The following is a 13,539-nucleotide window of genomic DNA, read 5'->3' as shown; positions in this document are numbered from 1 at the left end:
TACGGACGTCCATAGTTATGTATCAGAATGTAACAAAGTCCAACTAAACACTGCCAGAACTAGTGATATTAGGTGAACAGGTGGCGGAATACAGGTAATGACAGATGACAACATGTATGAGTCATAAGCGGCATGTACCTCGACAAACGTGAATGAATACATATGCTCTGTGACTGTGAATGTGTCTGGTTAATAGAACCAATCGTCTAAATGTGTCTCACAGGGTGTTATGCATTGTTCCTGATACAGTGTTCATTCACACCCATTGGTATGTGAGTTCTGCTACTGACGGAGAGTGCATAAGTTGCAGACTACCTCAGGTAGATGATAGCATAATAGAAGAGGTTCATCACCCATACGCCTGCGAGGGACACACCTGTCTGGGCAGTTGTGTCTTGCAAAATGACAGTTATGGCACATGGCCTGTGAGTTCGGGAATGGAGGCTATATAGTGTGTGTAGTGGTGTCAGACATCAATTTGTTGTATCAGTAACAGCTACATGTAATAGGAAACAGTATTATCAATTATAATGCTACATGAATAACCTTAACGTATGCAAACCGTGGAAGTCGTCCGTTTACTACTGGCTGTGGGTATGTGTTGCCTTGACACATGTGATAGCTTTACATATAGGGTATATAGGGCCGCCACCAGTCTGAATGGCCAAAGTGGAACCTGCTCTGTTGAACTGTCAGATGTACCAGGGTAGAACATACCTACAGCCGTGCATAGTACAGAAATGTACATATCGGAACAAATCAAAGCGTAGTCTAGCAGCAGTATAGTTGCTTATGCTACTACATATGACATATCAACGTGTCAGGTATGCAAGACCTGTAACAAGCAACCAGTACAGACACCTACAACATGAGAAGGTCCCCTAATCAGGACAGCTGCAATGGCTAGAGTATTGTCCATACCACTCAAATGTCCCTGAATGTCAGGTACGTCCCTGAGTTTGACTGAAAGTCTACCTGTGTCCTTCTTAATCCCTCCTAAAATTAGTGGCTGTTGAAGGAAAGGTGGTGAATTACACTTACTGACTAATGACAATAAGTAAGAGTTATAAACAACTGCTACTTCAGAATATGTGTATTAAGTCATATGCTCTGATTCTGTCAATGAGTCAAGTTAATAGCACTACTTTTGTAAAAGTGTCCCTGATTTTTCTTGACCTGTCCCTGATTCTGCAGAAATGTGTCCCCGATTGGTGGAGAGTTCTGGTATTGTCACATGAGATATGTGTGATGAGGGACTGTCCCATGCAAAGTGGGAAAGGTGTCACTCCTACAGTCTCCCATCGTGCAATCTGAAAGGTGGTCAACGTGCAGTAGGTATGCGGTAGCATCACTCGGCAGACAGCTGCATTAACAAACTCAAGTCACATGTCAGCATTGCAGAGTATTGGTTCCCATGTATCAGGCAGATGGGAGCAGATCGTATAAGGAACACGCATATAATATGATTACATCACTGGACAGGCCGCCGAGTCCGTACAGTCGAATGCCTGCCATCGCAAAATGGTTACACATACCCGATAGTGTAGTTATGTAGTCCGATGTAATACGCATCACAAATGATCACACACACCCAGCGTGAGTGACAAATGTAAGCGGAAATGTCAGAGAGCGAGCAGCTGTAAGCGTGTTTGTCTACCAGTATGCCAGTAGTGCACTGTCAAAGAAATGTGGAATCTAAATGTGTATAAGGTGCTGTGACCAGAGGTCAGCAGTGCTTAACACTGTGCAAACCCATGCACAACAGCTCCCACCTGCTGGACTGTGCCATACCTGGTCTGTATCCAAAGGCGTCGGCCTGTCCGCAAACAAAGAACCGCCCTATACACGTGATGGTAGAAGTACCCTGCGCACATAGCTCATGTGAATTAACAATAGACCATGGCATATGTACAGACAATAGACCACACACACACCATACAGCGCAGACATCCAACAGTATAGCAATGTACTGGCAGATATGTCCAGACCACTGGTGTATGCATGCCTGGCCATCCTGTGTTTCAGTGTGTGAGCATGCCCAGTATGACTGTTACGCATGTTGTCGACCGACAATACCATCATACCGTCATGTGTGTGAGCATGCAAAGTATGGTCAACTGTATTGCATGTGTCACATGTCCAGATAGTTAGTACTGTGTTGCTGACCCCTCCGTTCTACACAGACAGGTGTCATGCTGTATCTGCAGGGTAGCTAATGGTCATGTGGCATTGACAGTTGCTACATGTCTGCATAGCGTGGGGGGACATGCAACCACAACCACAGTCCTACACAGCACCGTGGGTGGTGCACATGACTCTCACATGTGTAGGTGTGACGGGGGCACAGCCAACAGTTGTACACATCTGCCACTACTGTACTGGTATGCCGGGTACTCCATGTCAGTGTGTGGACCTACCTAAATTGCTGTTTGGAGGAATACCAGGGTACATCAGTTCCCAGCTTTAATTACCAGCACAGTGGTGTTGGATGTCCTAGCTTACACAACCTACATCAAACTGCCTGGCCTGCTGTCATCTGTGTGTGTCATAGGGGGTTGGTGTCAGTCATTGGGCATATCCATAGGTCATCGTATATCATTTGTCTGCATTGGTCCACATCTGTCCAGCTGCATGGAACGTGTGTGGGCTGTACGGACACACATGATGGCCAGCCCATAATCTGCAGTGGGTTAGGACACCCTGTGTACTACAGGCTACCATTGTGACCCCTGTATGTACTACAGAGGTCATGGTGCCACTATGGATGTGTACTGTCTGCTGCCCTAACATTTGGCCACCACAGTCACTTGTATGCTCACATGGGTAAGTACACATTCTAATACAACTGCCACTTGTTAGGTCAATAGACATACCCTGGGTGTGTTCCGGACTTGAGGACGGTGCTGGAGTGCTGCCTATGTCAGATGCACACAGTGCACCTCCTATACATGGCCGAGCAAAGGTACTGTCACGTTTGGCATCCATTGTACTGTGTGCGGGTCAGAGAGGGGAAATCCGTGGGTACCTACTGTGTCAGTGCATATGCCTTGTGTTGCCTCTTTGCCAAGGGCAGGTCATACTGTGCATGGGCTTTCGCCGACTGTGCCCTACTCAGGTAGTTCCTTCACCAAGTCGCACTGTGCCTGTACAGGCGTTGGCAGTGGTGTTGGGCTGTGTGGCCCTGCCCCATTCTGTTCCTGCTGCAACTGTTACTGCAGGATAACATTGTGTAGCATAGCAAATACCATAACAACTTGTAGCTTGTGAATACTGCAGAGCTCCAACGGATGTGTCCCAATACCAGAACTGTGAACTGAGCATCCCAAACACATGCACAAGTATTTGTCTTGCCTGTGCATCCACCTCTGTATGGTGTGAGTGTTGTGTGTGTGCATTGCTGATGGGTGTCATCAGCTACTACACCAGTGTTTACCTAGCATCCCCCACTAGGAGACTGTAGGCGATGTCCATATAGGCATTGGTGTGCTACAGCTGTGTCAGAAGCCATATATCGGACACATCATAGCTTCCAGGGCAGACAGCACACACATTCAATCTCATGCCCTGGCCATCGCATATGGCCTAGCTGTTGGAGGGTATGCCCCTGCACTGGCTGTAGTCCCTACCCTGCTCCCCGGGTGGTGCTACGTGTACAGGCTATAGCACCCAGTACCCCAAGGTAGTCATCCATGTGGTTGAACAGATGCATATTGCTGGTCCACTAATCACGTGTGTTGAGGACATGTACGTCCTCACTAGCATGTGTTGACATGGCATCTGTGAACTGGTGCAATACTCTGGATGCAGATGCCTGTGAGATACCTATGATATCCCCAGTTGTGCTGTGTGAGGTACCTGTGGCTAGTACACCTAGGCCAACACATCCCATGGTATCCACTGTGATGCGTTTCCCTCGGCCTGTTTGATGTGTCAGGCACAGGTCAACAAGCTGCTGTAGGAGGTCTCTGTCCACCCCATAGTGCTCCAACATCCCCAGCCCATGTAGCCCCTGGTAAGTCACCCTCGGTCTATAAAGTCTTATGTCACCCCAGTAAGGGTTGTTCGGCAGCATACACATCCTCACTGCCCCAGCCTCCTGCACATGTTGGTATATGTTGCCTGCTGCAGCCCGTGTCATTTGGTTGGACTGTGTCGTGAAATGTCCCTGCAGGTATACACCGGTGGTGTAGAGTGTGGAAGAAACCTGTGTGTATGCTGCTTGCTTGCATTAACGTACTGTTCAGGTGCGGGCTGGCCATGTCATCTGCTGATTGTGCTGATCAACACCTGTTTGTGCAGCCTGTATACCCTGACTACCCCACCACTGCTGTCATCCCTACCAATGTCACCAGGCAGGTATAGACACACCCCTAGCTTAGGTGTGATAAGGCAGGAGCACTCCCAAGGCACAGTTCTGCAATGTACGTACAGTATGCCTGACCCCCCGCCCATGCTGTCAACTATATTCGATACCTGCACCCTGCTGACTACACACATACACTCCAGGAACCAGCAGCACACCCTGGTGATAAATGTGACACACCATAGTCAACCTCATCTGTATAGTATAGTCTTCTAATGAATAGTTATATGACCCATACCGAACCTCCAAATTATTAACCACTGCTCAGTGTCACTCAGATCCATACACAACTGGCAACAGGTGCCTTACCATCACCATATTCGATGTCCCATGGTCTTCCCAGCAACAAAATAACCGGTGTCTACACGACTACAGCCCGTGGCCCTGCACACTACGGACGATGTGCATTACCACCATGCCATGGCAGATATACATAGATCCCAGGTTATCACGTACAGATCATCCGGCACAAACATTCAATAGTGCTGATGTCCCCAGACATATATGTTCACATCTATGTCCACCTCTACATCTGCATATATCATATATATTATTTGTATACATATATACATGGACATATATATATATATATATATATATATATATATATATATATATATATATATATATATACATACACACATATACATGTACACACACATATGTAGATATGGCATTTATATCACAACAGCGGACCACATGACAGCAATGCATTAGACAGGAATGAAAAGGAAACTACATGTGCCACCTGCATCATGTAGTGTTGTTACTATCAAGGCATGTGTGTTATGTTGCATCACACGGGTCAGACCGTATCAAGGGTAAGAGTAGGGCTGCTGACAGTTACTCACCAGACCTAGTGGCAAATGTATGTGTTGACAACCCAGTGTCTTGGCAGAATATGCGGGCTGTGGACACTATATAGGTCAGCAACAAAACAAACTGAACACATCCCGCAGCTAGCCACCCACAGATACCAACACATACATTATAACTGCCAAACACACACACCTGCCATGCCTTGGAATCGAGCACCTACCTGTCTAGTCTACCACACTACAGCATTATGCAGTAACAGAATGCGCTACCGGCATCACCGCATTCCCACAGGCATACTTCTAGGTGAATGACATCATCCGCAAAGGCAAAGACACCGATAGGGAATGGATGTGGAGTGAGCCGTCTAAAAGCATTACTCTGTCCCCAGGCAGCTGGAAACACACACACAGGCACACACTTGGCAGGGCTGGGAGGCGAACATACACCTAACTACCTTATCACACTACAGCATTATGCAGTTAGAGAACGCGCTAGCGAGATTACTGAAACACAGCACTCCCAGAGGCAAACTTCTAGGTGGATGACATCATCCGCAAAGGCAAAGACGCCAATAGGGAATGTATGTGGAGTGAGCTGTCTAAAAGCATTACTCTGTCCCCAGGCAGCTGGAAACAGATACACACACTTGGTGGGGCTGGGAGTCGAACAGACACCTAACTACCTTATCACACTACAGCATTACACAGTTACAGAATGCGCTACCGAGATTACTAGAACACAGCACTCCCAGAGGCATACTTCTAGGTGGATGACATCATCCGCAAAGGCAAGGACGCCGATAGGGAATGTATAGAGAGTGAGCAGTCTAAAAGCATATTTCTGTCCCAAGGTAGACATAGACAAACACACGGCAGTGGTGTGAGCAGGACAACTGCCTATCTACGGAGCACTATTACAAAACGACATAGATACAGGACGCGCCACAGACAGTACAACCTTCAAGACAGTCAACCAGTGTGTTCAATGTAGGCATCCATCCTGACGTGGAAAATGGACATCTGTTGCCTGGATGACCACCATCGCTATACAGGATGTCAATGGCCATGCCCATACACAGAGGCACATCACCGACACAAGGTGTCACTGGGCATGCTCACACACTTAGTATCACATGTCCATTTGGAATGTACTGTGTGTCCATCTACACAATGTCATACTGGGCATGCTCACACACTTAGCAGTTGCAAAGGGCAGTCTTGCATGCACACAGATTCTAAACATGGAAGGGCACAGTTTGGAATGTACTGTGTGTCCATCTACACGACGGCGTACTGGGCATGCTCACACACTTAGCAGTTGCAAAGGGCCGTCTTGCATGCACATGGATTCTAAACACAGAAGGGCACAGTTTGGAATGTACTGTGTGTCCATCTACACAACGGCGTACTGGGCATGCTCACACACGTAGCAGTTGCAAACGTCCGTCTTGCATGCACACGGATTCTAAACATGGAAGGGCACAGTTTGGAATGTACTGTGTGTCCATCTACACAATGGCGTACTGGGCATGCTCACACAGCAGTTGCAAAGGGTCGTCTTGCATGCACACGGATTCTAAACACGGAAGGGCACAGTTTGGAATGTACTGTGTGTCCATCTACACAACGGCGTACTGGGCATTCTCACAACACACTTAGCAGTTGCAAAGGGCCGTCTTGCATGCAAACAGATTCTAAACACGGAAGGGCACAGTTTGGAATGTACTGTGTGCCCATCTACACAACGGCGTACTGGGCATGCTCACACACTTAGCAGTTGCAAAGGGCTGTCTTGCATGCACACGGATTTTAAACACGGAAGGGCACAGTTTGGAATGTACTGTGTGTCCATCTACACAACGGCGTACTGGGCATGCTCACACACTTAGCAGTTGCAAAGGGCCGTCTTGCATGCACATGGATTCTAAACATGGAAGGGCACAGTTTGGAATGCACTGTCTGTCCATCTATACAACGGTGTACTGGGCATGCTCGCACAGCAGTAGCAAAGGGCTGTCTTGCATGCACACAGATTCTAAACATGGAAGGGCACAGTATGGTGTTACTGTCCCCACGTACATGAAGGCCACTCACATGTACTGACCACTACACACTCAGGAGCCATCACAGATGTCTCAGGTGCAGATCACAGAGGTAAACGCCGCAGTCTACTATGTAGCCCTCAAACATCACCATGTCGTTGGACCAGCAACACACAGCCATACATTACCACAACACCGTGTGACTCATGACCAGTGGACTGTACATAGGTCTACAGCAACTGTGCAGACTACACATGTACTGACAGGGTTCCATCATGTGTTATGCATTGCAATGATACCACTGTACCTAACCAGGTCAGCTCTACACATAACAGGGGCACTGGGTCTTACACAGCTGTGACAGATGACTGTTACTGTACACCAAAGAACACAAATGTTTGGATATGACATACATGTAATCGCAGTGGATATGTGCATGGACCACACACACACAACACATATGTACATAGCATAGCTTTTGCTGTCCTCCGTGCAGACAAGTGGCTACAGCAATCACACGCATGCAAATGGAAGGTAGGTCCACGGCTGTTGAATGCTAACAGTACATGAGGTAGCAATGTTGACCGAGGACACATTCCCTCTGTACTAGTTACCCATGACACCCATCATATCATACAACAGTCCATGTGTTATGTATGTCATCACACATGTCCACCAATTGCAATGCATACAAACATGGTTACATGACAGGCATGTAGGACCAACACACATGTACATTTAGTAGTGTGCATTCAGCTACCATGCATGTGCAGTAGCTGATGTATGTAACTCATCTGTGCCTAACTACAACATGCAGTTGCAATGCAGCCCCATCATTGACACCTGTATATGGTAAAATACTGACAGTACGGTAGGATGTACATCAGGTATGGATGGATGTGTGTACATAAAGTGGTGATCCACCTTTGCAGATGGATGTTTGCTGAGGACGGCTCACAGGTGTGTCACACGCCATCCTACCATTACATGTGCAAACAGTATGCTATGTTACTGTTACTTGATGGTGAAGACATAAAACCTACACAGCAGTCTGGTGTTACTGACTGTAAGTCACTTGACACTTGTAACACTTACATCCTCCCGTGTGCATATAGCAGCACAATTGCCAGAGGTAGCGTTGGTACACATAATGCGGCCAATACTGCTGCATGTCTGTCAGACGTATCATCATATAGCAGGTGTATCATTCACAGTACTGCCATGTGTGTTTGCTTGTGTGACCATATATGCCACATATGGTGGGGAATACATCGCAATTGTTACACACCCATGTACACTGTTATAGAGATCTGTACATACTGCAGTGTGGAAAGCATGATGTAGGCAGGGGTGGTGTGTGTATCACACACATGTCAGCTATCTGTATGTGAATGACATTTGTGGACTCCACAGTGTGTGTGTGTGTGTGTGTGTGTGTGTGTGTGTGTGTGTGTGTGTGTGTGTGTGTGTGTGTGTGTATGGCTGTCTGGTGCATGGAGTGAGGGTGTATGCTACCATACAGAACACACAGGATCCCTAACCCCTCATGGTGATGCAGTATACTACCCTCTTGATGCCATTGGTCTCAGCCTTACTGGCTACCTGTACATGTTCATTCTCTGTATCATGTTGTGTGGGTGCACAGTACTGTGAGGGTGATTACCACATAGGCAGGGGTCTTCACCTCAACACTATGGAGTGTACGTTATAGTGTTGTTGACCCCGTGAGTGTAGGCATGTTCCTGTAATGTGACAGGGTATTACTGCTACACAGTGAGGCCTCATGCTATCAAGTGGCCTCTAACGTTATCATCGGCCAGACCGCTGTGTACACCCCCCGCACCATGTCAAAATACCTGTGATGTGACCTGGTACGGATGTCACGTCTCTAGCCACTGTAGCATATTAAGCAGCCCACATGCTTCTGGATCAGTATATGTGTGGACATCTGTGGTATGTTAGCCTTTCCACAGTCAGGTTGAGGCTACGTATAGCATGCTGATATTGCCATACGTGCCTGTGAGTATTCCACATTTACACATGGGAAACTGCAAACACTGCTACTTGTTAGCACATGCAAGTAGACCATAAGGAGGGAACCAGGGCATCATTACCAACATGCTGTTACTGTTGTTACCAAGACACATACTGTGAACATATAACAATGCATGATAAACCTGTACTACATGGTATGTCTGGTGCGTGTCAACAGTACACAACTAATGTAATATACACTTCTCTCACTATTCTGTTCACCCTGTGCATCAGACCATTTGAGCATGTCCCTGCACCGATGGTGTGGATGACAGGGATGCGGCACAGGCTTCATCATATGCACAGAGTGATAATGTTTGCCAGGGGCATAGGCTACACCAATGGATGACATCATGTGTGTGGGTAAGGGCCGGTGATCTGATTGGACATGTGTGGTTGTTATGCATGTGGGTGCTGCGGTGCCCTACAGATGTGTTTGCCGTGTGCGTGTATGTGTGCACACAGTTCTGCCTTTTGTGAGGCCTACACAGGGGTATTATTGACAGCTCCAGATTGTACAGACCAGGATGTACAGCTCACTGTGTCCGGCCACGGCCATGTGACCTGTGCCTGCCAGGGGTTGCATGGGCACTACCAGGCGGAGGTACAGATTGGCTACTGTCCGATGACACATGTCCACTGGAACCGTGTCCCCGCTGGGAATGTCCAGGGCCACGTCCACATGGCCTGCTGTGTCCTGGTGTGGACAGCGCAGCACCAGCTGCACTGCTACTGCTACCGGCACTATGGGAGCGGACATGTGAGTTGGCACGCTCACGTTGACAACACTAGGTGGTGTAGCTGGCCTATGTCCATGTGGCCTACGCCTCACTCCTACCAGATGTTCCAGCACAGACAGCTCATGCTCGTGGATTGCCATGCCACGGTCAAGGATTCCGACGATGTCACCCAATAACCTGTCCAGAACATCAGCAATCTGCTGTTGAGCATTTGCCAATGCCTGGATGTTGTCATTTAGAGTACATATAGCAGCCCTCTACAGCCTCTGCCCTTCTCTGTTCTGCCGTTCAGCACATGCCTGTGCCGCCATTACAGTCTGGAACATGCGCCTGGTGACACCAGCTGCTGCGCTCTGTCCTGCAGGTGCATGTCTGCCAGAGGTCCTCCTACGAGCAGCACTGGCCACATGCCTGTGTGGCACATCTGCAGTCATTACACTGACACCATGGTGTGGAGACACACCTTCTGTAGCCACCACACGTTCCTATTCCATGCTAACAGACGCTGACTGTCTTTCCTCTACAGCCACTGGTGATGCAGTATGTGTTGGCAGCAGAACTGTGTGTGGGGAAGAGGGCAACATAGCTAGGATGGCAACCATTGGCACAGATTCAGCCCCTGACAACCCTGCCTGTACCTCATGCATATGTTCATCACTACTAGTATCTGTGGGGACACTAACATCAGATGGACTGCAGGAGGGTAACACACCTACATCACCTGTGAATGCAAAGAAAGACTCTAAATTACAATAGACACAGACACACAGACACACAGACACACACACACACACACACACACACACACACACACACACACACACACAGACACACACACACAGACACACACACACACAGACACACACACACAGACACACAAACACACAGACACACACACAGACACACCATGCATGTGATTTGACAGACGACATGCAGCATGCATGTGATACAGCAGACGGCATGCAGCTCAGACATTAATAGTGTTAGTTAGCATACCTCCCTGGGTTGCACACAACAGCAAGCAGGTGTCATATCAGTAGCCATGCAGTTCACACAATGATGGTAGTATGCATGCATCCCTGTGATACACCATGTGGACCAGAACAGATTAACAGTACACATGGCTGAAGTGACCTTGACATGTAATCTGCTGACGTGTGCATTAACATGCATACATGTCTGACACAATGATGTCCTGACACATGTACACCGTTGTAATGGGCATCACATTGCAGTGTTGTCTGTATACCCTACAGATAGAATGCATGTTTAGCAAATGTGCATGAGCATGGAAGGGTAGTGTGAGCCATCTACATTGCTATACAGTGTGAAGTACAGACACTGTGCCATTGCATGGCATCATGAGGCGTCTATATTGCTATACAGTGTGTAATATGCACACATTGCATAGCCATAACTGCATGCATACCCATGACATAACTGTGGATTGTGACCCACGATGCTGAGGTATATACACACCAAACCATGCTGTGTCATGTGACAGATCACTGGAAGACCTACAGATGACACCCCTGCACAACTACTGCAGAGTCTTAGCTGCCTGGCAACCTTGTCCACACATGGCAGACTTGTCAATTCACCATGTCCCACATGACATTGATGTACCACACACACACAAGGTGCACAGCTAACGGTGATGTCCTACAGCAGCAAGGGAAATGTACAGTATCTGTGGGCTGATGTGGTGTCAATGTCTGTGGAAGCTGTACAGGTGACTACTGTCATGCTATGACACAGTTGTGATGTTCAACACATCTTATATGGTAGACTTAAATGACACCTCCACTAGCTGTGCACAGGCTTTCAGGATGTCCAGTGTACCACATCAACTGTATAATCAGTCAACTAAGGCTATAATTGGACCATGTGTGGACAATGTGCAACAGGGTGTATACACATCACAGCTACTGTGTGGCTACATGTCTCTGGCCATCCCCCATGGCCATGTGTGAACATGTGTTGGCCAATTGTTTGTGATGGCCATCTATCTCACATGTCTGTGTTGTCCCATATGACATACACCCATAAATGTCAGATATGTCACCATCCACAGGGCTATGCAGACAACGGGTTGTAAGTTTGGTATGTGGGGTATGTGTTATGGGATAGTGTGAGAATATTGCAGCCATAACACTACGTGTCTGGGACATGTCAGATGGCACATCACAATGTGTGCACCCATTGCAGGGGCATATAACACAATGGTGACTCCTGTGGGCTGCCCATATCCCAGCTCACTGTGTGGTACTGTTTGCATACTAGACATGTGTTGTTCCAATGTATAGTACATATGCCTACATTGTACAACACCTCCACCGTTGTATGCACAGCTGTCCACACATGTAGCAATGACAGATACTGTGGTTTCATGTCGGTGTATCATTTTGTTTGTATATATTGCACGTGGGTAGCCAGTGTGAATGATGGGAGATGCGACCTGTATATCGTGACTGGACCAAACATCAAGTGTACAAGTGTTAACTGGACACATGGCGAATAGATCTATGCTTTAACATGCCTGATACTGATGACAGTCTCACCTGCAACGGACTGATGTCTGTGTGGCATGCCAGAGGTACCTGTATAGGGGTGACACAGCAGTTTGAACATTATCCATGACTGAATGACAGCCACAGGGTGCACTGTGCATGTTAACACATTCGCCTGTACAAAAGCATATAGTATGCACATGTGTGCATACACAGGGTAGCATACTGTAGTATGCAGCATGTGTGTAAACATACCTTGCATATGATGTTACATTACATAATGTACAGTGACACATGCAAACTAAATGGGATATAATAGTCATATGTGCAGTACTGACTTATCAGGCAAGTCAGGGCTCATTGGTTGGGAGACACCCACCTCCACGATGGCAGCTAGTGTTTGTAGATGCTGTTCTGAGGGTGTCCCCAGACTGGCCAGTAGTCCTCGGTGGGTGTGAGTGGGGGCTGGGTTGGTGGCCCACCACCTGTTCCACCTTATTCCCTGGCGATTGTAGTGGCACGCTGTTTCGCATGTCATATCAAGTCCGTGCAGTGTCTGCGCACCTGCTGGTAGGTGCGGTTATGGCCACCCACATCATTAACCCTCCTGCGAAGATCCTGCCACAGGTTGTCACACTGTTGGGCATGCTGTGGCACATGGCTGAACAACACCTCATAGTTCTCATGGAGATACGGGATGAGGACATCATCCTCCTGGCGGCTGTACGCCGGCAGGCATGAATGAGGCATTATCTGTAAGACATAATGACGGTGACAGGTCACAGTATCACAGAGATGAACAGAGATACTGCTGCACATACATTTGTATAAAATCTAGTACATCTGCACAGTTATCTTTGCAAATCATCATGACACTGACACGACTGACATGTTTGTGTCACACACATGTAACACCCATTATGCATTGGATATCATCACCATATATGTGCGTCACCTCATTACATTGTTCATACTCCATGTGAATGCTGTCTTTATGTGGGCATGTCTGTTTGCCTGCACTGGTGTTCTTAC

Source organism: Protopterus annectens, chromosome 1.part1 (assembly GCF_019279795.1).
Source record: "Protopterus annectens isolate FY-2018-M chromosome 1.part1, PAN1.0, whole genome shotgun sequence".
NCBI classification, from domain to species: domain Eukaryota; kingdom Metazoa; phylum Chordata; order Ceratodontiformes; family Protopteridae; genus Protopterus; species Protopterus annectens.
The sequence above is the reverse complement of the archived record's forward strand: the minus strand, read 5'-3'. Positions refer to the sequence as shown.